The sequence below is a fragment of the Neofelis nebulosa genome, chromosome 16, assembly GCF_028018385.1.
Source record: "Neofelis nebulosa isolate mNeoNeb1 chromosome 16, mNeoNeb1.pri, whole genome shotgun sequence".
NCBI classification, from domain to species: domain Eukaryota; kingdom Metazoa; phylum Chordata; class Mammalia; order Carnivora; family Felidae; genus Neofelis; species Neofelis nebulosa.
The window spans coordinates 66,075,078-66,099,496 of record NC_080797.1 but is presented as its reverse complement, the minus strand read 5'-3'; the positions used below and the strand labels follow the sequence as shown (position 1 = coordinate 66,099,496).

General features: G+C 38.4%; 1 pseudogene; it reads right to left on the bottom strand.

Moving 5' to 3' along the window:
* Positions 1 to 3,101, bottom strand: part of LOC131496990 (TAR DNA-binding protein 43-like) — a 57,071-nt pseudogene extending 53,970 nt beyond the window's left edge.
* Between the last annotated feature and the right edge of the window lie 21,318 nt (positions 3,102 to 24,419).

Sequence of the window (24,419 nt, the reverse complement as noted above, 5' to 3'; positions counted from 1 at the left end):
AGCAACCAGGGACAAAGCCACTTTAGCAGGAGGGAAAGACAGACAGAGATGAGAGATGGGAGATGGGATATGGGAGATGGGAGAAGGGGAAGGGGAAGAGGAAGAGGAAGAAGAGGAGGAAGAAGAGGAGGAAGAAGAAGAAGAGGAAGAAGAAGAGGAAGAAGAAGGTGGCTAACGCTGAGGTGCAAAAAAAAATGATGAAATAAAAAGATAAAAGAAATGGAAAAATGTTATTCCAAAACTTTAAATCTGTCTGAGGCCTTGCCAGTGGCTCCCTTGCTACCTCTCCCTTCCCCTCCCTCCCCCACTCCTCCTGTTTCTGCATCACTTGGTGTGGCTCCAGTGATCTCCTCAGCCATCCCCAGTGGTGGGGCCTTCAGTGAGGGCGACTTTGGGCCACTTCCTGATGAGGTTCAAATTGGAGCACCTACCAAATCAGCAGAAGGGGGCCAAGAGGTCCCCTGGGCTTCAACTGCCCACTTTAGACTTTCCCACAGGAGCCTGATGGAGGGGAAGTGAACCGTTTGACTTTTTAGTGGACACAGATGTGACATATTCAGTACTAAATCCCATTCAAGGTTGATTGCTTATTTAAAACAGACATGTTTTTGGAGCTTTCAACATCAAACACAATACAGATAATCACGCTTTATTCTTTGTTGTTGTTGTTGTTGTTGTTGTTGTTGTAAAATCATCGCTTGAATTTGGTACTCTCTACATTACAAGCCTTTGGGGTGGGCAGTGGAATTGCCTTGCTTCTGTCCCAATACTGAGCCCCTCTGTAATTGTGGTTATCAAAAATTGTGGCCTTTATAAACAAAACAACATATTTTATCCCTCGTTTTACAAGAGGTATCAAAAAAAAAAAAAACTTAACAAATACACCCTTGTTCTACCCTGACACTCACTTCAGGATCCATCCCTGAGGGAGGAGCCTAATCAGCTTTTATGTGACTTAATTTTATTAGTTAACTAGTACCTGTTGCAGTTTGTCAGGGAAAATTAATTCAAATGATGTTTCATTTTGTCTGTCTCATACAGTGTCCATGGGTGATTGTTGAGAGGATATAGGTTAAATACATAAAAAGGTTTATAGGTAAACTTTTAAAATGGCTTCCCAGATCTTTGATAACATGGGACTTCAAAGCTTTGCTGAGTTAAGTGATAAATTGGGTTAAATTCATCGGACATCTAAGTCTTTTTCACATAAGATAAAATACTAAAGGGTGAATTACTAAACACAGTGTATTTTGTTTTGTTTTTTGTCTTTTGCCTTATTCAGAAAAACTAAAGACACTTCTGTCTGTTAGTAAACATGTTTCATGCTTTTTTTTTTAAGATTTGTTTTTAGGTCTATTTCCTTATTTTTGAAAGAGAGAGAGAGACAGAATAAGCAAGAGAAGGGGAACAGAGGATCCAAAGCAGACTCTGTGCTGACAGCAGAAAGCCCAATGTATGGCTCGAACTCATGGACAGAGCCGTGAGATCATGACCAGAGCTGACTTTGGAAGGTTCATTGACTGAGGCACCCAGGTGCTCTTGTAAAGAAAATTTTAAGAACACCTATTTCTGTATGCATTTAAATGCTAATAGACTGACACTTTAGAACAGTGTACATTTAGGCAATTGAGCATAGGGCCATTCCTTAGAAGTGTATGGAGTGATTATCGAACTCTTTTTGTAAAATTTAAATTCAAGTTAGTTAACATATAGTGTAGTATTGGTTTCAGGAGCAGAATTTAGGGATTAATCACTTACATTCAACACCCAGTGGTCCAACAAGTGTCCTTCTTAATGCCCAACACCTACCCCATGTCCCCTCCAGCAACCCTGACTTTGTTCTCTATATTTAAGGGTCTCTTAGGGTTTGCCTCCCTCTCTGTTTTTATTTTTTTAATTTTTTAATGTTTATTTTTGAGAGACACACACACACACATTGTGAGTGAGGGAGGGGCAAAGAGTGAAGGAGACACAGAATCTGAGGTAGGCTCCATGCTCTGAGCTGTCAGCACAGAGCCCTATGCAGGGCTCAAAACCACTAACTGCGAGTTCATGACTTGAGCTGAAGTCAGATGCCCAATCGACTGAGCCACTGAGGTGCTCTAGTCCCTCTCTGTTTCTATCTTATTTCTCTTTCCTTCCCTTCCCATTTGTTCATCTGTTTTGTTTCTAAATTCTACATATAACTGAAATCATAGGATATTTCTTTCTCTGACTTATTTTGCTTAGCATAATATATTCTAGTTCCATCCATCCACTTTGTTGCAAATGGCAAGATTTCATTCATTTTGATTGCTGAGTAATATTCCATTGTATATTCCATTGTATACCAATCTTTATCTCTTCATCAGTTGATGGACATTTGGGCTCTTTCCATAATTTAGCTATTATTAATAGTGCTGCTATAAACATTGGGGTGCATGTACCCCTTTGAATCAGCATTTTTATATCCTTTAGTAAATAACTAGTAGTGCAATTGCTGGGTCATATGGTTGTTCTATTTTTAATTTTTTGAGGCACCTATATACTGGTTTTATATAGGTTTTTATATACTGCGTATAGGAACCTATACACAGTGGCTTTACCAGTTTATATTCCCCACAGTGCAAAAGGCTCCCCTTTTTCTACATCCTTGCCAACATCTGTTGTTTCCTGAGCTGTTAATTTTAGCCATTCTGACAGGTGTGAGGTGATATCTCATCATGGTTTTGAATTGTATTTCCCTGGTGATGAGTGATGTTGAGCATCTTTTCATGTGTGTATTAGCCATCTGGATGTCTTAATTTTTTTAATGTTTATCTTATTTTTGAGAGAAACAGAGACAGAGAAGGAGACACAGAATCTGAAACAGTCTCAAGCTCTGAGCTGTCAGTACAGAGCCTGAGGTGGGGCTCAAACCCAGAAATCATGAGATCATGACTTGAACCAAAGTTGGACACTTAACTGACAGACATTCAGGCACCTGCATTTGGATGTCTTCGTTGGGAAAATGTCTGTTTATGTCCTCTGCCCATTTCTTCACTGGATTATTTGCTTTTTTGTTGTTGTTGAGTTTGTTATGTTCTTTATAGATTTTGGATACTCACCGTTTTATCTGACATGTCGTTTGCCAAATGTCCTCTCCCATTCTGTTGGTTGCCTTTTTGTTTTGTTGATTGTTTCCTTCACTATGAGGAAGATTTTTATCTTGAGATTCCAATGGTTCATTTTTGCTTCTGTTTTCCTTGCCTCTGCAGACATTTCTGGTAAAAACTTGCTGTGGCTGAGGTCAAAGAAGTTGCTGCCTTTTTTCTCCTCTAGGATTTTGATGGTTTCCTGTCTCACATTTAGGTCTTTCATCTATCTTGAATTTATTGTGTGTATGGTGTAAGAAAAGGGACCAGTTTCATTCTTCTCCATGTCACTGTCCAGTTTTCCCAGCATCACTTGTCGAATCGACAATCTTTTTTCCATTGGATACTCTTTCCTGCTTTGTCGAGTATTAGTTGACCATACATTGTGGGTCCATTTCTTGTTTCTCTATTTGGTTCCATTGATCTATGTATCTGTTTTTGTGCCAGTACCATACTGTCTTGATGATTACAGATTTGTAATAAGCTTGATGTCTGGAATTGTGATGTCTCCAGGTTTGTGTTCTTTTTTCCTTTTCCTTTTTTTAAAAAAAATATTTATTTATTTTGAGAGAGAGAGAGACAGAGAGTGTGAGTGGAGGAGGGACAGAGACAGACAGACACAGAATTCAAAGCAGGCTCCTGGCTCTGAGCTGTAAGCACAGAGTCTGAAGCAGGACTTGAACCACAAACCATGAGATCACGACCTGAGCTGGTCAGACACTTAACTGACTGAGCCACCCAGGTGCCCCTGTATTCTTTTTTTCAATATTACTTTGGCAATTTAGGGTTTTTTCTGGCTCTATACAAATTTTAGAATTGTTTGTTCTACCTCTGTGAAAAATGCTAGTGTTCTGTTGATAATGATTGCATTGGATGTGTAGATTGCTTTCAGTAGTACAGATATTTTAAAAATATTTGCTCTTCCAATTCATGAACATGGAATGTTTTTCCATTTTGTGTGTGTATTTCTTCAATTTCTTCACAAGTGTTCTATAGTTTTCAGAGTACAGATGTTTTACCTCTTTGGTTAGGTTTATTCCTAGGAATCTTATGATTTTTTGGTGCAATTGTAAATAGGATGAATCCCTTGATTTCTTTTCTGCTGCTTTATTGGAATGCTATATAGAAATGCAACTGATTTCTGTATGTTCATTTTATATCTTGTGAATTTTCTGAATTCATGTATCAGTTCTAGCAGTTTTTGGTGAAGTATTTTGGATTTTCTACATCCATTTTACATCGTCTGCAAATAGTGAAAGTTTGACTTCTTCCTTACCAATTTGCATGACTTTTTTTCTTTTTGTTTTTGAATCACTCTGGCTAGGACTTACAATACTGCGTTGAACAACAGTGGTAAGAGTGGACATTCCTGTTGTGTTCCTGACCTTATGATGAAAGTTCTCAGTTTTTCCTCACTGGGGATGATATTAGTTGTAGGTCTTTCATATGTGGCTTTTCTGATGTTGAGATATGTTCCTTCTATTCCTACTTTTTAAAAAGGGTATGATCATTTTTTTTTGTGTATATATATATATATATATATATATATATATATATTTAATTTTGTATAATTAATTTTTTTAAATAATTTACATCCATGTTAGTTAGCACATGGTGCAACAATGATTTCAGGAATAGATTCCTTAAGCCCCTTACCCATTTAGCCTATCCCCCCTCTCACAACCCTTCCAGCAGCCCTCTGTTTATTCTCTATATTTTCTTATGTTTTGTTCCCTCCTTGTTTTTATGGAATAGAATGGAAAGGAAACTTCCAAACTCATTTGATGAAGGCAGCATTACCTTGATTCCAAAACCAAAGATTCCACTAAAAAGGAGAACTACAGACCAATACCCCTGATAAATCTAGATGCAAAAATTCTCAACAAGACACTAGCCAACTGGATCCAACAATACATTAAAAGAATTATTTACCACGATCAAGTAGGATTTATTCTTGGGATGCAGCGCTGATTCAATATCCACAAATCAATTGATATGATACATCACATTAATAAAAGAAAGGATAAGAACCACATAATCCTTTAAATAGATGCAGACACAGCATTTTACAAAATACATAATCCTTTCTTGATAAAAACCCTCAAGAAAGTAGGATAGATCATAAAAGCCATATACAAAAGACTCACTGCTAGTATCATCCTCAACGGGGAAAACCTGAGAGCTTTCCCACTAAGGTCAAGAACATGACAAGGATGTCCACTCTCACCACTGTTATTCAACATGGTGTTGGAAATCATAGCCTCAGCAATCAGACAACACAAAGAAATAAAAGGCATCCATATCAGGAAGGAGGTCGTCAAACTTTCACTCTTCACAGGTGACATATGATACTCCATGTAAAAAACCCAAAGACTCCACCGGAAAACTACTAGAACTGATCCATGAATTCAGCAAAGTTGCAGGATATAAAATCAATGTACAGAAATCGGTTGCATTTCTATACACCAATAATGAGGCAGCAGAAAGAGAAATCAAGGAATCAACCCATTTACAATTGCACCAACCACTATAAAATACCTAGGAATAAATACCTAACCAAAGATGTGAAAAATCTATACACTGAAGACCATGGAAAGCTTATGAAAGAAATTGAAGAAGACACAAAGAAATGGAAAAACACTCCATGCTCATGGATTAGAAGAACAAATATTGTTAAAATGCCAATACTACCCAAAGCAGTCTAATATTCATTGCAATCTCTATCAGAATAACACCAGCATTCTTCACGGCCCTAGAACAACAATCTTAAAATTTGTATGGAACCAGAAAAGACCCTGAATAGCCAAAGAAATCCTGAAAAAAGAAAATCAAAGCTGTTTTTGAAGTCCAATTCCTCATTTCAAGCTGTATCACAAAACTGTAATCATTATGACAGTATGGTACTGACACAAACACCGACATATAGAGGGAACCAAATAGAACTGAATAGAGAACCCACAAATGGACCCACAAACATATGGCCAACTAATATTTGACAAACCAGGAAATAATAGCCAATGGAAGAAAGACAATCTCTTCTGCAAATGGTGTTGGGTAAACTGGACAGCGACATGCAGAAGAATGAACCTGGACCACTTTCTTACACCATACACAAAAATAAACTCAAACTAGATGAAAGACCTAAATGTGGGACAGAAAACCATCAAAATCTTACAGGAGAAAATAGGCAACAACCTCTGTGACCTCAGCCACAACAACTTCTTACTAGACATGTACTCAGAGGCAAGGGAAGCAAAAGCAAAAATTAACTGTTGCGACCTCATCAAAATAAAAAGCTTCTACACAGTGGAGGAAATAATCAAAGAAACTAAAATGCAACCATTGGAATGGGAGAAGATATTTGCAAATGAAATATCAGATAAAGGGTTACTATCCAAAATCTATAAAGAACTTATCAAACTCAACATCCCAAAACCAAATAGTCCAGTGAAGAAATGGGCAAAAGACATGAATAGACACTTTTCCAAAGACATCCAGATGGCAAACAGCCACATGAAAAAATGCTCAACATCACTCATCATCAGGGAAAAACAAATCGAAACCACATTGAGATACCATCTCACACCTGTCATAATGGCTAACATTAACAACTCAGGCAACCACAGATGTTGGCAAGGATGTGGAGAAAGAGGAACCCTTTTGCACTGCTGGTAGAAGGCAAGCTGGTGGAGCCACTCTGGAAAACAGTATGGAGGTTCCTCAAAATATTAAAAATAGAACTACCCTACAACCCAGCAATTGCACTACTAAGTATTTATCCAAGGGATACAGGTATGCTGTCTCAAAGGGGCACATGCACCCCAATGTTTATAGCAGCGATATCAACGACAGCCATATTATGGAAAGAGTCCAATGTCCATCGACTGAAGAATGGATAAAGAAGATATGGTGTGTATATATACATACATACATACATGCACACATACATACAATGGAATATTACTGAACGATCAAAAAGAATGAGATTTTGCCATTTGCAACAACATGGATGGACCTAGAGTGTATTATGCCAAGTGGAAGAAGTCAGAGAAAGACAATATATGACTTCACTTACATGTGGAATTTAAGTTACAAAACAGATGAACATAAAGGAAGCAAAAAATAGTATAAAGCAGAGAGGGAGAGAAACCATAAGAGACTCTTAAATACAGAGAACAAACTGAGGGTTTTTGGAGGGGTTTTGGGTGGGAGATGGGATACATGGGTATTAAGGGGCATTAAGGAAGACACTTGGGATGAGCACTGGGTATTATATGTAAGTGATGAATCACTAAATTCTATTCCTGAAATCATTATTACACTATATGTTAATTAATTTGGATGTAAATTTTAAAAAATCATTAAAAAAATACACCGTGCGCTTCTGCTCCTTGCTGTCCACCTTGTCCAGGTACTCCCTGTAATGTAACGGACATGTTTCCCCTACAAGAAGCTAAAGTGTCAGAAGGAGAAACACAGGGAGGCACCACCAAGATTACAAGTACCCTTCTCATTGCAAGATTTAAGACAGGTAAAAGAAAATCTAGATAAATTTTCTGATGATCCGGATAAGTATATAGAGGCTTTCCAGAATATTAGGTATGTTTTTGAGTTGACCTGGAAATATATGATGCTTTTGTTGAATCAAACTCTTTTTAAAAATTTTTAATGTTTATTTTTGAGAGTGAGACAGAGTGTGAGTGGGGGAGGGGCGGGGGGGGGAAGACACAGAATCTGAAACAGGCCCCAGGCTCCAAGGTGTCAGCACAGAGCCCAATGTGGGGCTCAAACTCTTGAGCCGTGAGATCATGACCGGAGTCAAAGTTGGACATTCAACCAACCGAACCACCCAGGCACCCTTCAATCAGGGTCTTAATGAGACAGAGAAGTGTGGTATTCTGTCAGTGGCTGAGAAATATGGGGATGAGCAACTCATTAATTATCATAGGACTGAGGATCCTTTGCAAACTCCCAGTTCCCTACTGGGATTCAGGCAGTTCCACCCCAAGATCCTAATTGGGAGTATGATAATCCCATTGGGGAATGGTATCGTTGCTACTTCAAAACTTGTGTTTTGGAAAAACTAAGGAGGTCTACATTTAAACCCTTAAATTATGCTAAATTAGCCACTATTTTACAGACACAGGAGGACAGCCTGGTGGCTTCCTGGAAAGGTTAAGGTTAAATACATGACTATCTCCCCTGAACTCTCTGAAGCTGAGACAATACTAAAGGACAAATTTGTCACTCAAATGGCCCCAGATATTTGAAGGAAACTGCAAAAATTGGCTATTGGCCCAGAAGGGGTCGTGGAGGAATTTTTATGAGCTGCCAATTGGGTATATCACAACCAAAGTAAAGAGGAGAATAAGGAACAGGAAAGGAGTCTTAAAACAAACAAACAAACAACTAAGGCCTTAGTCATGGCCTTACTTACTATGTCAGACCAGACTTCTGAGGTCCTGGCACCATTTATGAAATGAGAATGTCCTCGGAGGGGACAACCGAATTTGAAACCCCATAAGCCATGCATGCCCCTTGTATGGAGATAGTCACTGAAAAATCTGAATGCCCTTGGGGACCTCAGTGTGCAAGGGCTCAGATAACCATGCCCCTGAAAAGAACTAATGGGTCCTGGGGCTCTTCATCGTGGCTCCCCTGAACCAACTGTCTATTAGAGATACAGAGCCCTGGGTAACTCTAGAAATAGGAGGAAAACCAGTTAATTTCCTCCTTGACATCAGAGCCACGTTTTCTGTCCTCCTTTACACTCCTGTGCAACCATCCAAACACAGCATAACAATTAGTGGTGTCTCCAGAAAAGTTACTACTAAATTTTCTCTCAGCCACTGGGGTGCATATGGGGAGACTTTTTTCACATTCTCTCTCTCTCTCTTTTTTGATAATGCCAGAGAGGCCCCACTCCCTTTCTAGAAAGAGACATTTTGACTGAATTACAGATTATAGTGCTATTAGCTCCAGGACTGTTAAACAATTGTCTAAACTTATAGTAACCTGGATATCTAAGATCAATCTTTTCTTGTAACATTAAATATGCCTCATGGAATTGTTCCTATGGAAAAATTGATGCCCAACGGAAGATTTGAGCATTGAGAACCAAAAGCTACTTCAAATGTGTAATTATTCTAATCAACAATATCACAAGATCCAAATAAATACCAAGAAGAGGGAGGAAAAACTATAGTTAAAAAAAAAAAAAAGACCAGACATGTCAGGGACTTTTTGGGCGGCTACAATGCATCTTTCCTTTCCATGGTGTGACTTCCTCCCTAGGAGGCATTAGATTGGGAATATTAATGCTTGCTAGTCTAATATTCTTTTTGCATGTCATTTGTAGAAGCCATCTCACATGCCGTAAAAATAAGACATCCAAGAAAATTTTGCTAGCCTAGACCTTCCAAACACCCTCTCATTATTTCAGACCTCTGGATAGACCTCTGAACCTACCCTGACTGCTGTACTCCTGTTGTGGCCCTCTTTCAGCAGGAAGCAGTTAAGCTGAGTCATCATCCCAATTCTTAATGGCAGTTAGGAGTCATGTGTTCAAAGGGGGGGATATGATAGGAAAAGATGGGATTCAGTAGGCAAAGAGGGAAAGGTTAGGACCTGAGGTCCCTGGGTAGGAAAAAAAACCCCACATATTTTGAAACAATACTGAGTGCATCTGATTACAGCAAACCCCCTTGGGTGTAAGGTTCCTCTTAAGAAACAAATGTCTGTACCTAATGCCCAAAATAACCTGTTATTGGAAGATACACCTGACTGTGAAGAGGAGAGACAACTTTGCTGAACATGATTGAGTGAGGCCTCAAAAAATAAAGGAAATATAAATAAAAATGGAATCAACTTAGAAGAGAAAGGATTGTGAGAAGTGAGGGAGATGATTCATTTTCAGAAATACCATATAAAACTGTGTTATCTAGTTAACAATAGATTTACAACCTCTTGGAAATATATACAACCTCCCCTCTCCCATAATGGAGTCCCAAACCCTTGGACACTTCACTTCTGGTTCTTTTTCCCTTCTCCGTTTCGTGGGCTTATTTTTGTGAGCTTTGCAATGAGCATGTGTCAAAGAACAAAGGGACAGAAAATCTCCATGTCACCTCAGGAAATGTACATTTGTTCCAATCAGAGAACTTTTTGGCTTAGAGGGGCATAGGAAATGTCCAGGTAAGGCGGTAACCTCTTGTACTCGGCCAATGAGGAATCAAGAGAGGGACTTGCAGGCTAGGAGATAAATTGTCTGTTGTAACTGTCCTGAGTGTGCCTGTCCATCAGACACCCACTCTTGCAAGAACATTGAGTAAAGCCTCACTTCACTGTGCTCTGAGTCTCTGAGTCCCTTCTTTGATTGGGTCAGTGGGCTTATTTCTCACAGTGCCATTGTGTTGTCTGTAGAGTTGGTGTTTCTTGTGATGTCCCCTGTCCTTTCTAGTCTTTGTTGCTTTTGATCTTGTTTTGTTTTGTTTTCTCCACTCAAAGAGTCTCCTTTAAAATTTCTTGCAGGGCTGGTTTAGTGGTCACAAACTCCTTCGGTTTTGGTTTGGGAAACTTGTTATCTCTCCTTCTATTCTGAATGAATCCTTGCTGGGTAAAGCATTCTTGGATACATATTTTTCCCATTCTGCATGTTTAATGTATCCTGCCACTCCTTTCTGGACTGCCAAGTTTCTGTGGGCAGATCTGTGAACTTGATCTGTCTTCCCTTGTAGGCTAAGGACTTTTTTTCCCTTGCTGCTTTCAGTATTCTTTCCTTGTCTATGTATTTTGTGAACTTGACTGTGATATGCCTTGGTGCTGGTCGGCTTTTGTTGAATATAATGAGTTTTCTCTGTGCTTCTTGATTTTGATGTCTGTGTCCTTCCCCATATTAAGGATTTTTTCCCATTATAATTTGCTCATATGAAACTTCTGCCTCTTTTTCTCTCTCTTCATCTTCTGGATGCCTGTGATATAAATGCTATTCCTTTCTAATAAGTCACTGAGTTACCTAAGTCTGCCTTTGTGATGTTTTACCTTTGTTTTCCTCTTCTTTTAAACTTCACTATTTTCTGTAATTTTATCTTCTATATCACTGATTTGCTCCTCTGATTCATCCATCCTCACCATCATGGCAGCCATTCAAGCTTGCGTGTTGTTTATAGCATTTTTAATTTAGACCTGAGTAGATTTTAGTTCTTTTATCTCTAGATAAAAGAAGAAAGGTATTCTCTGTGTCTTTTATGCTTTTTTCAAGCAGAGCTAGTATCCTTATAATTGCGTTTTTAAATTCTAGTGCAAACATCTTCTTATATTTGTATTGATTAAATCCCTGATGGTGAATTTTACTGCCTGTTCTTTCTTTTGGGGCATATTTCTCCACCTTGTCATTTTGCCAGAAACAAAAAGAAGAAAGAAAAACAAAACGAGGCAAAGAGAAAAACTCCAAAGAGCAAAACAAAACAAAATAACACAAGATCCTTGGTGTGTTTGGTCTATTTGTTAAAAGAATCTAGATCCAAAAATAAAATATAATGAAAACAGAAAAAATAAAATAAAAATTTAAATAATTAAATAATATGTATATCTAAAACTATATATATATATATATATATATATATATATATATATATATATGTGTGTGTGTGTGTGTGTGTATGTATATATATAATAATAAATTTAAAAGAGTGGAAAAAATAAGAAAATAAATGAAAAAAAGATTAAAAGTAAAATGGAAGTTAGATCTTACTTCCCCTAGAGCTGAAACTTTGTAGCACTCTATGATCAGTTGGCTTGGCGCAAGTGTGTTGTTTGTGATGGTCTTCTGGAGGAGGGGCCTGATTTCTTAGGCTGACTTGTTTCAGTGGAAATGCTGCTCCAGGGTGCAGTGGGGGTGAGTTTTGGTGTAAGTGACCCCAGCCTCCACTAGGTGGCACTGTGTTTCTCTCTGAAGTCTGACCCTGCTGGTGGGCAGGAAGAGGTGGTTGTGGAAGATGATGTCATCCCATCCTCTCGTACCCTGGGAAGAGAACTCAGGACCATGACTGTTCAGGAGGTACTGACAGAAAAGTGTCCCAGGATTTAGTCAGAACCCTGTTATTAACCTCTGTGCCCAGAATTTGGCATGCCCAATACCACAGTTCTGTGTTTTATCTCTGGCCAGTGGCCTGGCAAAATTCATGATAGGGTTTTGGAGTGGTGGTGGGGTCCAGAGTTGACAGTCAAGAAAGAATTCATGTGACATCTTTGGTGCAAAAAAGGTGATTTTTATTAAAGCATGGGGACAGGACTTGTAGGCAGAAAGAGCTGCCCTAGGACCATGAAGAGAGTTGGGGGAAGTAAAGTCAAGAGGAAGTTTCAAAAGAGATTTTTGTTTGCTAAAGAAAGCTCACAGCTATTGTCAAGCTAAGGTTGTTTTTCCCTCTAGCAAAGCATTAACATTGAGACAGTAGGGAGTTCCTGGAGAAATGTTATATGATGACTGCCTCAAGTATTTGGCAATGGGCTGCAGGTTATAAGGAAATTTAATTTCATCTTCCATTTCCTTCTGCCTTTGTTTCCCACATCACTTTGACCCACTCCCCTCCTCCTCCAGAGAGGCTTGTGGCACCGTTCTGTACCACAAAATCAGTCACATGGTGTGTGCACAGTGGCTGGAGTCTATTGTGGTATATAGTGAAAAGCTGTGACCAGGTTATTTGGTTTCTGCACGTGCCTCTTTCCCTAGCTCCATTCTGTCCCAGAAAAACAGTCACACACTGCGTGCACAGTGGCTATAGTCTATTGTGGTGCACAGTGAAAACTTGTGATCAGGTTATCTGATGTCTGTGCACACCTCTGTTCCCTGCTGTTGAATGGCCACTCAAGGGCTCCTGGTGGGCCTTTTGTTCTTGGAGAAGCAAAATACCCTCTTTAAAATGTACTCCATGAAGGGGAGGAATCTATCCCAATACAACCCAGGGGATCCCCACACGATAGTCTTGTGCTAACACTACACACTGCTCCCTCCACCCTTACCCCACCCCTGTTCTCTCTTTGTCATCCTGATCACTCTTCACAAAGAGGGTTCCCTTCCTTTCTTGGCACTGTGGCTTTTCTCCCTTCCAATTCATGGCTCTGAAATTCACATCTGCTGCTTTTTCTTTCTCCAATTGTGCAGATTGTTTTCTTAATCCTCAGATAGATTTCCTAGTCGTTCAAGATGATTTGATGGTGATCTAGCTCTGTTCTAAGGGATGAGGCAAGCTCAGGGTCCCCCTACTACTCCACCATCTTAACTTCTCCCATGGAACTCTTCTTACTTTGTGTCTAAGATGTTCAAGAAAGCCATTTGAAGAATAGTTTATGTTTAGAAAGTTAAGCACAAAGCCATTTCCGGATGTTTATATAGAGCCATTGAAGAACACTTATAATATGTATCTTATAAGTCTATTCAGGGGATTGAAATGCAGTTAGTTCTAGGAAGTTAGCACATGGCAAATCTCAATACCTTATATAGAGTGTTTATGGATAGTTCATACTGAGTATACATTAGGGCTACATGAAGGAGGCTTTAAGCACAGTTTAGATTCAATAAGACAAGCACAGTGTCCTTCCCATGTGTTTATAAATAGAAGTTTAAGGACACTTGTTACTACATGTACTTAGAGGTTTTTGAAGGCCTCATTGAGCACAGAGCTGTTTCATGCAGTTGAGCACATGGTCATTTCCTAGTGCTTACACAAAAAGGTTTAAGAAAACTTTCTTCATGTTTCCCAGAGATTCCTTGAAATCCTCTATGAGCTCATTTTGCTTTTCAACCAATTAGAACAAAGCCATTCCTTATTGCTTTTATAGAATGTTTTAACAGAAGTTTCTCTCAGTTGTATGTTAAAGACTGCATGAAGGTCACTTGAAGCACACTTGAGTTTTAGGCAGCTGAGCACATGACCATTCCCTACTCCTAATATAGAGTGTTTATACAAAAGTTCCTTAGATGTACATTAAAGGTTACAAGAAAGGCCAAGATTGTGGGGAGGTGACAGAGTAGGAAGACCCTAAGAAGTGTTCAAACTTAAGCGACCATCAACTTAATGTAGACTGCTGTATGCAGAAGATGTTATATACAAACTTAATGGTAACCACAAATCCAAAACTAGTCATAGATATACAAAAAATAAAGAGAAAGGAATACAAATATGTCACTAAAGTAAGCCAACTTATCATGAGAGAAGAGAGCAAGGGACAAAAGCAACAGAGAACAACAAAAACAACAATAAACAAGTAATAAAATAGTAATAAATGCACATTTCAATAATTACTTTGAATGTAAATGGGCTAAATTCTCCAATATGAAGATAGAAGGTGATGGGATGGATAAGAAAACAAGACCCATCTGTATGCTTCCTACAAAAGGCTCATTTCAGGGGTGCCTGGGTGGCTTGTCGGTTAAGCGTCCGACTTCAGCTCAGGTCACGATCTCACGGTCCATGAGTTCAAGCCCCGCGTCGGGCTCTGTGCTGACAGCTCAGAGCCTGGAGCCTGTTTCAGATTCTGTGTCTTCCTCTCTCTCTGACCCTCCCCTGTTCATGCTCTGTCTCTCTCTGTCTCAAAAATAAATAAACGTTAAAAAAAATATTAAAAAAAACAAAAAAACCCCAAAAGGCTCATTTCAGACCTAAAGACATATGCAAATTGAAAGTGAGAGATGGAGAAACATTTATCATGACAATGGATGTGAAAAGAAAGCTTATAGAAAACAGTTAAGAAACACTTCTTATTAAATGTGTAAGAGGTCTGTGAACGCTGCATGAAAAACAGTATAGTTTTGGCAGTTAAGCACATGGCCCTTGCCTATTGATAATATATAGTGTTTCAACAAAATTTCCTATGAGATAAATATGAAAAGCTACATGAAGAATGCTTGAAGCCCAGTGTAGTTTTAAGCAGTTAAGCATAAGACCCTTCCTTAGTGCTGGTATAAACAAGTTTAAGGATACTTGTTACTACATGTGTTTAAGAGGCATTGGATGGTTTCACTGAGAACACAGGTGTTTCTGGTAGGTAAGCACATAGGTATTCCCTAGTGCTTAACTAAAGGATTTAACCATACTTCTTACTGGGTAAATCTAAGAAGCTAACCCCAAAATGCTTTAAGCACAGTGTTTCATCTACAAATAAGCTCATGAGCACGTAGAGTTTAAACAGAAGTTTATACTAGATGTCAGTTACAAACTATATGAAAGATGTAGTAAGCAATGTAGTTTAGATACTTAAAAACAAGGCCATTTCTTAGTGATTCTACACAAGGATTTCAGGACACTTATGACTGTATGTATCCCAAACTCTTTGAAACATGCTTGAAGCACAGCACACTTAGGCAGATAAACACTTAGTCATTTCTTATAGCTAGTATGAAATTTTTAAACACAGGTCTTATTAGATGTATGTGAAAGTCTCCATAAAGTTGTTTGAAGCACAGTGCAGTCTTAGGTATTTAAGCATATGGACATTTTACATTGCTAATATAGTGTTTCAACAAAAGTTCCTAGGAGAATTATGTAAAAGACTACATGAAGAATGCATGAGGCACAGTGAAGTTTTAGGCAGTTAAGCAAATGGTCATTTTCTATTGCTAACATAGACTGTTTCAACAAAAGTTCCTATGATATTTATGTGAGGGCTTCATAAGTGATGCTATAAGCACAACATACTTTCAGACACTTAAGCCCCTCCCTAGTTCTTTGAAGAAAGGTTAAGAACACTTCTTATTATATTTATCTGAAATGCTAATTGATATCTGCTTTAAGCACAGTACCATTTCAGACTGTTTAAGTTATGACCATTCTCCTGAGTCACTTACATTAAACCCTGCCCACCTGCAACCTGGAAGCGCATTTCCAACGAAGTCTGCTTCCAGGTTCCAGACTTCCAACAAGTCTGCTTGAGAATCAGCACAGTAGGCCCTGCCCCAAGACCACCAGCACAAATCCCTTCCACCCACTCAGTCTAAGGATCATAGTGTTTTGCAATGTTTCAGCTCTAGGGGAAACTGGATCTAGCTTCATTTGGGTTTCTTTTTGTTTATTTGATCATTTGTTTCTTTCTTTGCTTCTGTTTTTGTTTATGTTGCTGTTTTTTCCCTCACTTTTCTTTTTTTTTTCCTGGACCCAGAGCAAATTTTTAATTCTATTTCATTTTATTTATTTATTTAAAATTTTTATATTTTTAATTTTTTTCTTTTCTCTTTTTGTTCTTTTCTATCAATATTGTCTTAACAAGCAGATCAAAATACACTTAGGATCTAGCTCTTTTATTTGATTTTTTAAATGTTTACTTATGCAAAAAAAAATTTGTATGTTTATTTATTTTTGAGAGAGAGGCAGAGACAGAGGGTGAGTGGGGGAGGGGCAGAGAGAGAGAGGGAGACACAGAATCCGAAGCAGGCTCCAGGCTCTGAGCTGTCAGCACAGAGCCTGATGTGGGGCTCGAACCCATGAGCCATGAGATCATGACCTGAGCTGAAGTCAGATGCTTAACCAACTGAGCCACCCAGGCACTCCTAATGTTTATTTATTTTTGAGAGAGAGAGGGGGGGAGAGGGAGAAAGAGAGCGAGCGAGGGAAAGAGAGAACCAGCAAGGTGGGGGGAGGGCCAGAAAGAGAGGGAGAGACAGAATCCTAAGCAGTCTCCAGGCTCTGAGCTGTGAGCACAGGACCTGACACAGGGCTCAAACACATGAATTGTGAGATCATGATCTGAACTGAAGTCGGACACAACTGACTGAGCCACCCAGGCGCCCCTTGTTTTGTTGTAAATTTTTAAATTTTCATATTTTATTTTATTATTTTTTTCTTCCTCTGAAATGAAAAGATGGAAGAATTCACCACCAAGGAAAGAATGGGAAGAAATGACAGCCAGCAATTTAATCAGTGCAGATATAAGTAAGATGTCAGAACTCGAATTTAAAGCCTTGATTATAAGAATACTAGCTGGGGTTGAAAAAAAATCATAGATGACAGCAGAGAATCATTTCTGCAGAGATAAATGAAATAAATCTAGTCAGGTTGAAGTAAAAAATGCTATAACCAACATGTAATCTCAAATGCATACCATGACAGTGAGGATGGACGAAGCAGAGCAGTGAATCAATGATACAGAGAGAAAATTAAAGAAAATAATAGAACTGAACAGAAGAGAGAAACAAAGGCAAAAGATCACAATACATGGCTTAGAGAATTCAGCAATTTATAAAATAGGAATAACATTCATATTATAGAAGTCCCAAAGTTGAAGACAGAGAAAGCAGGGACAGCTCATTTCTGTGAGCAAATTATAATGGAAAACTTCCCTAATCTGGGGAAAGACACAGACATCAAAATCCAAGAACAGAGAAATCCTATTAATTTCAATAAAAGCCGACCATCACCAAGGCATATCAGAGTCAAATTCACAAAATACATAGACAAGGAAAGAATCCTGAAAGCAGCAAGGGAAGGGAAAAAGTTCTTAACCTACAATGGAAGACAAATCCAGTTCACAGCAGGTCTGTATTAAAGCAGGTTCCTTACAGAGGAAATAAAAAAGTACATGGAAGCAAATGAAGATGAAAACACGACAATTCAAAACTTCTGGGATGCAGCAAAGGCAACCATATGAGGGCAGTATATAGCAATCCAGACCTTCCTAAAGAAGGAAGAAAAGCCTCAAATACACAACCTAACCTTACACCTAGAGAGGCTGGATAAAGAACAGCAAATAAAGCCCAAAACCAGCAGAAGAAGGAAAATAATAAAGACTAGAGCAGAAATCAGTGATATCTAAATTTAAAAAATCCAATAGAACAAATCAATGAAACTAGGAGCTGGTTCTTTTAAAGAATTAACAAAATCATTAAGTCCCTAGCCAGATTTATCAAAAAGAAAAAGGAAATGACCCAAATAAAGTCACAAATGAAAGAGGAGAGATCACAACCAACACCACAGAAATACAAACAATAATAAGAGAATATTACGAGTAATTATATGCCAACAAATTGGGCAATCTGGAAGAAATGGATAAATTCCCAGAAACATATAAACTACCAAAACTGAAACAGGAAGAACAGAAAAATTTAACGGACCCATTACCAGTAAAGAAATTGAATCGGTAATCAAAAATCTCACAACAAACAAGAGTCCAGGGCCAGATGGCTTCCCATGGGATTTCTACCAAACACATATAGAAGAATTAGTATCTATTTCTTTGAAACTGTGCCAAGAAATAGAAATTGAAGGAAAACTTCCAAACTCATTCTATGAAGGCAGTATTACCTTGATTCCAAAACCAGACAAGACCCCACTAAAAAGGAGAACCACAGACCAACTTCTCTGATGAACATGGGTGCAAAAGTTCTCAACGAGATACTAGCAAACTGAATCTAACAATACATCAAAGAATTATTGACCACGATCAAGTGGGATTTATTCCTGGACAGAAAGGTTGGTTCAATATCTACAAATCAAACAATGTGATACATCACATTAATAAAAGAAAGGATAAGAACCACACGATCCTCTCAATAGATGTAGAAAAAGCATTTGACAGAACACAGTGTCCTTTCCTGACAAAAACCCTCAAGAAAGTAGGGATGGAAGGAACATACCTCAGGATCATAAAGGCCATATATGAAAGACCCATAGCTAATATCCTCAATGGGGAAAATGTGAGATTTTTTCTCCCTAAGTTCAGGAACATGGCAGGGATGTCCACTCTCACCACTGCTGTTCAACACAGTGTTGGAAGTCCTAGCCTCAGCAATCAGACAACAAAAAGAAATAAAAGGCATCAAAATTGTCAAGGAAGAAGCCAAACTTTCACTCTTTGCAGACAACATGATACTCTATGTGGAAAACCCAAAAGACTCCAAAAAAAAAAAACCTTGCTATAACTGAACCATGAATTCAGGAAAGTCACAGGATATAAAATCAACATACAGAAATCTGTGGCATTTCTATACATCAATAATGAAACAGTAGAAAGAAAAATCAAGGAATTTATCCCATTTATAATTTCACCAAAAACCATTAAATACCTAGGAATAAACTTAACCAAAGAAGTAAAAGATCTGTACACTGAAAACTATAGAAAACTTATAAAAGAAATTGAAGAAGACACAAGGGAATGGAAAAATATTTCATGCTCATGAAATGGAAGAAGAAATATTGTGAAAATGTCTATACTACCCAAACAATCTACACCATCAATGCAATCTGTATCAAAATAACACCAGCATTTTTCACAGTGCTAGAACAAATAATTCTAAAATTTGTGTGGAACCAGGAGGCCTAAATAGCCAAAGTAATATTGAAAAAGAAAACCAAAGGTGGAGGCATAACAATTCCAGACTTCAAGCTATATTACAAAACTGTAATCATCAAGACAATATGGTACTACATAAAAACAGAGACATAGATCAATAGAACCAAATAGACAACCCAGAAATGGACCCACAAATGTATGGCCAACTAATCCTTGATAATGCAGAAAAGAATATCCAATGGAAAAAAAGACAATCTCTTCAGCATGTGGTGTTTGGAAAACTGGACAGCGACATACAGAAGAATGAACCTGGACCACTTTCTTACACCATACACAAAAAAACAAATCAAACTAGATGAAAGACCTAAATGTGAGACAGGAAACCATCAAAATCCTACAGGAGAAAATAGGCAACAACCTCTTTGACCTCACCACTTCTTACTAGATATGTCCCCAGCAACTTCTTACTAAATATGTCCCCAGAGGCAAGGGAAGCAAAAGCAAAAATGAACTATTGGGCCCTCATCAAGATAAAAACCTTCTGCACAGTGAAGGATACAATTAATAAAACTAACCAGTAACAGGTGGAATGGGAAAAGATATTTGTAAATGACATATCAGATAAAGGATTAGTATCCAAAATCTATAAAGAACTTATCAAACTCAACACCAAAAATCAAATAATCCACTGAAAAAATGGGCAAAAGACACGAATAGACACTTTTCCAAAGAAGACATCAAGATGGCCAACCGACCCATGAAAAAATGCTCAACATCACTCAACATCAGGGAAATACAAATCAACGACAACAAGATACCACCTCACACCTGTCAGAATGGCTAAAATTAACAACTCAGGAAACAATAGATGTTGGCAAGGATGTGGGAAAGGGGAACACTTGCACTGTTTGTGGGAATGCAAACTGGTGCAGTCACTCTGGAAAAAAGTATGGAGGTTACCTCCCCAAAATTAAAAATAGAACTACCATATGACCCAGCAATTACACTACTAGTATTTATCCAAATGCTACATAAATGCTGGTTATAAGGGGCATATGTACCCCAATATTTATATCAGCACTATCAACAACAGCCAAATTATGGAAAGAGCTCAAATGTCCATCAACTGATGAATGGTTAAAGAAGATATGGTATAAATATACAATGGAATATTACTCGGCAATCAAAAATGGTGAAATCTTGCCATTTGCAACAATGTGGATGGAACTTGAGTGTATTATGCTAAGCAAAATAAGTCAGTCAGAGAAAGATAAATATCATATGATTTCACTCATATGTGGAATTTAAGAAACACAATAAATGAATACAAGGGAAGGAAAACTAAGATAAAAAGAGAAAGGAATGCAAGCCATAAGAGACTCTTATTTTTTTTTAATTTTTTAATGTTTATTTATTTTTGAGAGAGAGAGACAGAGCATGAGTGGGGGAGGGGCAGAGAGAGAGGAAGACACAGAATCTGAAGCAGGTCCAGGCTCTGAGCTGTCAGCACAGAGCCCAATGCGGGGCTTGAACTTGCAAACCGTGAGAACATGACCTGAGCTGAAGTCAGACGCTTAACTGACTGAGCCACCCAGGCGCCCCCATTAGAGTCTCTTAAATACAGTGAACAAACTGAAGGTTTCTTGGGGGAGGTAGAGGGGGAGATGGGCTAAATGATGGGCAGACATTAAGGAGGGTACTTGCTGGGATGAGCACTTGGTGGGTTTTTATTAATGTTTGTTTATTTTTGAGAGAGACAAAAAGATAGAGCATGAGCCAGGGAGGGGCAGATAGAGAGGGAGACACAGAATCCAAAGCAGGCTCCAGGCTCTGAGCTGTCAGCACAGAGTCCAACATGGGGCTTGAACTCACAAACCGTAAGATCGTGACCTGAGCCAAAGTCGGATGTTTAGCTGAGTCACCTAGGCACCCCAGCACTTGAAGTTATATATAAGTGATGAATCACTAAATTCTACTCCTGAAATCATTATTACACTATATGTTAACTAACTTGGATTTAAATAAAATTTACAAATTAAAAAAAACACATATAAGGATGAAAAGTGTTATTTGAAGAACACTTTAAACAGAGTCCACTTTCAAGGTTTAAGCACATGGACTTACAAGTGCTTATACTCATAAAATTCTATTTTTTAAGTTTATTTATTTATCTTGAGAGAGACAGCAAAAGTGGGAGAGGGACAGAGAGAAAGGGAGGGAGACAGAATAGCAAGCAAGTTTGGCACTGTCAGCACAGAGAACCATGTGGGGCTTGAGCTCACGAACGGTGAGATCACCTGAACTGAAATCAAGAGTCGGATGCTTAACTGAGTGAGCCAACCAGGTGTCCCTACACTCATAACATTTTAAAAGCCTCTAATTTCATGAAACTAAGATGTTACTTGTAGGATGCTTTAATTATAAAATATCATATATCTGGTATATGAGAGGTGTGTGTGTGCATTATATGTGTAGGGTATGTGTGTGTTGTGTGTTTTGTGGCATGTATGTTTATGTGATGTGTGTAAAGAGTGTGTGTTTTGTTGTGCAGTGTTTGGTGTATGTGTGTTTTTCGTGTATGGTATATGTGCAGTGTTTGTGTGAGATGTGTGGTGTGTATGAGGTAATATGTGAAGTACTGTGGTATGTATTTGGTTTATATGTAGTGTATGGTGCATGTATGGTATATGTGTTGTGTGTGTGTGGTATATGGTGTGCATGGTGTATATGTGAAGTATGTTCGTGTGATACACATGTATGTGTTTTGTTGGCATACGTATGTTGTATGTGCTAATTGTTTCTGGGGGTGTATGCATGGTGTTTGTGCAGTGTGTGTGTAGTGTTTTGGTTTGTATGGTATTGTGTGGCATTGTGGTGTGTGTACGGCATATGTATGGCATGTGTGAAGTATGGTGCGGTGTGGTTTTAGTGTATATGTGATGTATGTATGGTATATGTTTGGTGTGTGTGGTATATATATTGATTGCATTTGTGTGGTATATGTGTGGTATTTTGTTTGGTATATGTGTGTTTTATGCACGTTGTATGTGGTAAGTTTGTGTGAGGGGGTGTAAGTGTGGGTGTATGGTGCATGTGTGATGTTAGACATGTTAGATATTAGACACGTTTGTTGTATATGCATGGTAAGTGTGTGGTGTATATGAGGTATGTGTAATGTACATATGGTGTGTACAATGTATGTGTGATGTGGGTGTGTATGTGGTATTTGTGTGTCAAGTGTGGTGTGTGATATGTGTGGTTTGCATGGAGGGTGTACATATGCGTTATATGTGTGGTGAGTTTGTTGTACATGTGGTTATGTGTGATGTATGTTTGATATATGTTTTGTGATTGTGTGTTGTGTGTGATGTGTATTTGTATCTGTGTGGTGTTTGTGTGGTATATGTGTGTTGTGTATGGTAGTTGTGTGCGTTATATCTGTGCTGTGTTTTTGGTGTATGTGAAGTGTGTGTGTGGTATGTATACAGTGTATGTTTGATGTCTGTGTGTGGTAGATGTTTGGTGTGTGTTGGTATATCTGTGGTGAGTGTGAGCTTGTATTGCAGATGTTTGGTATGAATGGCATGTATATGGCGAATGTATGATGAATATGTGGTCAGTGTGGTGTATGTGTGGAGTTTGTGTATTTTCACTATGTTGTATTGTGCCGTGTCTGTGTTGAATGTATTGTGTGTGTGTGGTGTGTGTGTGTATTTGGTATTTGTGTGGTGTGTGTGTGGTGTTTCTCTGGTGTATATGTGGTATTTGTGTAAGTGTTGTTTGGTGCCTGTGGTGTATCTGTGTTGTGTGTGTTGGCAGTATATGTCAGGTGTGTGTGATATGTATGTGTTGCATGCGTGGCGTGTTTGTGGTGTGTGTTTGGTATCTGTTTTCTGTGTGTGATGTGTGCTGTATTGTGGTTTACGTGTGTGAGGACTATATGTGATTGTGTGGGTGTATATTAAGAGTGTGGTGATATGTTTGATATCTGTGTGTGGTGAATGTGTGCTGTGAGTGTGGTATATGTGTGGAATTTGTGTTATCTCTGTGATGTATGTGTGTTATGTCTGTATTGTATGCATGTGTGTCGTGTTTGTGTTGTATGCTTATGTGTGCAGTGTATGTGTGGCGTGTATTTGTTATACCTGTGATGTGTGTGTGTGGTTTCTTTGGTGTATATGTAAGGTGTCTGTGGTGTACCTGTGTTGCATTTGTTAGTGGTATATTTGAGGTGTGTTTGTGATGTGTGTGTTGTGTGTGTGTGTGTGTGTGTGTGTTGTGTATTTGGTATATGTGTCTTTGTGTGGTGTGTGATATGTATGTGTGGTTGTGTGTTATGTATTTTTGGTATATGTGGTGTATGTGTTTGGTATTTTGGTGATGTATATGGTGTGTATGTGCTGTGTGTGGTGTGTATGTGGTGTATGGGTGGTACATGTGTTTTTAGTGCTTTGTATACATGTGTTGTGAGATGTGTGTGTGGCAAATGTATGGTTTCTGTGTGGTTTCTGTGTTGTGGGTGAGGTATATACGGAGTTTATGATGGTAAATATATATATATATATATATATATATATATATATATATATATCTCACACATATATATATATGGTATATATGTGATGTGTGTGCTGCATGTGTGGTATGTGTTATGTGTGTGGTGTGAGTGAGGTGCATTTCTGGTTGTGTGTGTTATATGTGTGGTTTATGTGGTGTATGCATATGTGTGTGGTATATATGTGTTATATCCTATAGTTTGTGGGCACGGTATCTTTGTGGTATATATATGGTGTGTGTGTGGAGCATATGTGATGTTTATTTGCATGGAATATGTGTGGTGTATGTGTACTTTATGTGTTTGGTATCTGGGTGTGTACGTGGTGTATATTTCATATATTATGTGGGTTTGGAGTATATGTGGTATGTGTGTTTGTGTATATATACCACATATGATGTGTTTTTTGTGTTAGTGTATGGTATGTGTGGTAAGTTTATTGTGTATGTGTGGTCTGTGGGGGGTGTATA